Here is a 3,631-nt window from a genome sequence, read left to right on the forward strand (position 1 = left end):
TCTCTACTTTTGGGCAATATCCTCAGTTTACATTCCCTCAGTTCTCCTCCACCATATTGTCTACTATGGGATATACAGACAGTCTGGTCTACCTGTATGGGGGCCCTGGGCTGTTCTTCACCTCACCGTCACCATATTCTCTACTTTTGGAAATTTCCCCAGTTCACATCCACCATATACTCTACTATGAAATGTATGGACAATCTGGTCTACCTGTATAGTGACCCTGGGCTGTTCCTCAGCTAACTGCCACCAGATTCTCTATTTTGGGCAATATCCTCAGTTCTCCTCCATCATATTGTCTACTATGGGATATATAGACGGTCTGGTCTACCTGTATGGAGACCTTGGGCTGTTCCTCAGTTCACATCCACCATATTCTCTACTATGAAAATAATGGACAGTCTGGTCTATATGTATGGTGGTCCTGAGCTGTTCCTCAGTTCTTCTCCACTATATGGTCTACTGTGGGAAATATGGGCAGTCTGTTTTACCTGTATGGTGACTATGAGCTGTTCCTTAGTCCACATACACCATTTTCTCAACTATAGGAAATATGTAGAGTCTGGTCTACATGTATGGTGGTCCTGAGCTGTTTCTCAGTTCTTCTCCACTATATGGTCTACTGTGGGAAATATGGGCAGTCTGGCTTACCTGTATGGTGACCATGAGCTGTTCCTTAGTTCACAGCCACCATATTCTCTACTATGAAAATAATGGACAGTCTCGTCTATCTGTATGGTGATCCTGAGCTGGTCCTCTCTTCTTCTCCACTATGTGTACTGTGGGAAATATGGGCAGTCTGGTTTACCTGTATGGTGACCACGAGCTGTTCCTCAGTTCAAATTCACCATTTTCTCAACTATAGGAAATATGTAGAGTCTGGTCTATATGTATGGTGGTCCTGAGCTGTTCCTCAGTTCTTCTCCACTATATGGTCTACTGTGGGAAATATGGGAAGTCTGGTTTACCTGTATGGTGACCATGAGCTGTTCCTTAGTTCACATTCACCATTTTCTCAACTATGGAAATATAGACAGTCTGGTCTACCTGTAGAGTGACCCTGGGCTGTTCCTTAGCTCACCTCCACCATAATCTCACAAGGCTTGATAACACCCACAGTTCTAAATAATTAGATGTCAAGACATGCTGGGGACTTGTAGTCATTCACTAGCTGGAGGGACGCAAGAAATAAGAATACAACCATAAGACATGCTGTACAGTAAACCTAAGGATGCTGCCAGGGATGCCTATAATTGCCCCAAGCTCTGTGCAGATTACTGGAAGGGGCCGAGGTGTGCAGGGACGGGGAACATTCTGGGCATTTCTTGTCTGCACACTTTGCATGGTGGCCGGCCAGGGCTGCAAGCAATCTATACTTAGTAGAAAATCATAACTGCAGACCAAAATGAAAAAGGTAATTTTACTAAAATATGAAAAATAGATTGTTTAGTAGGTATTTATTTTAATAACAAAACTGGAGTTTTTTTTTTTTAATTTGAATATCATGTAGATGGGGGTATGGTAAACCAGCAGGCAAGCTGCTTCATGTGATAAGGTCACTTTTACCATTTTATTGCTATTTTCTTTTCAGTAAGACTGGAGGCTCGCCGGTGGCCTTGTACAACCGCTTACCAATCACCTGCAAATACAAATTGTGTGCCATGACAGGCTGGTGTGTAGCACGTAGTCACGCCAAAGGCGAGTACCCAGCCTATAGGGGGGTATAGGGGTCTGGAAGTGACAGTTATGAGATATATATATATATATGAGTATTTTAAGGCCATCTGAGCAGCGGTATGAAAGAACATCATAACCAGACAAGATGAAAGTGACCAAGGAACGCAATATAAGCCACGTAACATCCAGTGGAAGGACTGATTTAGCATGCCTGGAAGGGGGGTGGCATAGACTTTTTTTTATACATGTCAGATATATAAGGCCACCAACCAATAAAAAATGAAAGAATACCCTGTATGAATAATGAGGAAGAGGGGTGGCTTGGTCATCATTATCTGGCATTGCTATAAGGCAGCAGTGGAGGTTATTGGTCTTAGAGGCGGTTCACATGGAACAATGTTCTATACATATATGGTAGCTGTTCAGAGTAATGATACATATGATGGCTCTACAGGTGAGGACAGATGAGGTTTATTCAGGTTAGAAATGGTATTAATTTGCTTATAATGTAACAAGACTTAATAGGAATTCCAACCTGATCAATTCCTATGATGGTTCTATGGGTTAGGACAGATAAGGAGGTTTATATAGTTTAGAAAAGTATCAATCTGCTGATGTTGTCACCAAAATAAAAAAATAATTCTGCTGATCGTCTAACAAGATCTGTAATGACCGGAATTCCAACCATATAGCTCCTTATATCTTTATATGATGGTTCTATAGGGCAGGACAGATGATAGGAATAACTTTGCACAATGGTTCTATAGGGCAGGACAGATGATAGAGATACCTTCATACAATGCTTCAATAGGGCAGAACAGATGATAGAGATACCTTCATACAATGCTTCAATAGGGCAGAACAGATGATAGAGATACCTTCATACAATGCTTCAATAGGGCAGAACAGATGATAGAGATACCTTCATACAATGGTTCTATAGATGCCTTCATAAAATGGTTCTATAGGGCAGGTCAGATGATAGGAATTCCTTCATACAATGGTTCAATAGGGCAGGAGAAATGATAGGGATACCATCATACGATGGTTCTTTAGGGCAGGACAGATGATAGGGATACCATGATACAGTGGTTCTACAGGGCAGGACAGATGATAAGAATACCTTCATACAATGGTTCTATAGGGCAGGACAGATGATAGGGATATCGTCATACAATGGTTATTTAGGGCAGGTCAGATGATAGGAATTCCTTCATACAATGGTTCTATAGGGCAGAACAGATGATAGGGATAACGTCATACGATGGTTCTGTAGGGCAGGACAGAAGGTAGGAATTTCTTCATACGATGGTTCTATAGGGCAGGACAGATGATAATGGTTCTCTAGGGCGGGACAGATGATAGGAATACCTTAATAGGATGGTTCTACAAGTCACAACAGATGATAGGGATACCTTTATATGATGGTCCTATAGGGCAGGAGAGATGATAGGAATTCCTTCATACGACGATTCTATAGGGCAGGACAGATAATAAGGATTCCTTTCTACGATGGATTTATAGGGCAGGACAGATAATAAGGATTCCTTTCTACGATGGATTTATAGGGCAGGACAGATGATAGGAATACCATCATACGATGGTTCTATAGGGCAGAACAGATGATAGGGAATGGGATACCGTCATACGATGGTTCTATAGGGCAGGACAGAAGGTACCAATTTCTTCATACGATGGTTCTCTAGGGCGGGACGGATGATAGGAATACCTTCATAGGATGGTTCTTTGGAGCTGGACCATCATATAAAGGTATCCGTATTCTCTGTCCTCCCCTAAAGAACCACCGTATGAAGGTATTCCTACCATCTGCCCTGCCCTATAGAATCATTGTACAAGGGTATTCCTACCATCTGTCCTGCCCTATAGAACCATCGTATGACGATATTTCTATCATCTGTCCTGCCCTATAAAACCATTGTATGAAGGTATT

At 41.9% G+C, this 3,631-nt stretch overlaps 1 long non-coding RNA gene across 1 annotated transcript; it reads right to left on the reverse strand.

Moving 5' to 3' along the window:
• Positions 1 to 396: 396 nt before the first annotated feature.
• LOC309567026 lies at positions 397 to 1,641 on the reverse strand. Its single transcript, XR_014225912.1, has 2 exons — positions 812 to 1,641; positions 397 to 654 (listed from the first exon to the last, which is right to left on the reverse strand). It is a non-coding gene; the product is annotated as an uncharacterized lncRNA (long non-coding RNA).
• Between the last annotated feature and the right edge of the window lie 1,990 nt (positions 1,642 to 3,631).

Source organism: Pelophylax lessonae (assembly GCF_965119305.1).
Source record: "Pelophylax lessonae genome assembly, chromosome: 11".
NCBI lineage: Eukaryota > Metazoa > Chordata > Amphibia > Anura > Ranidae > Pelophylax > Pelophylax lessonae.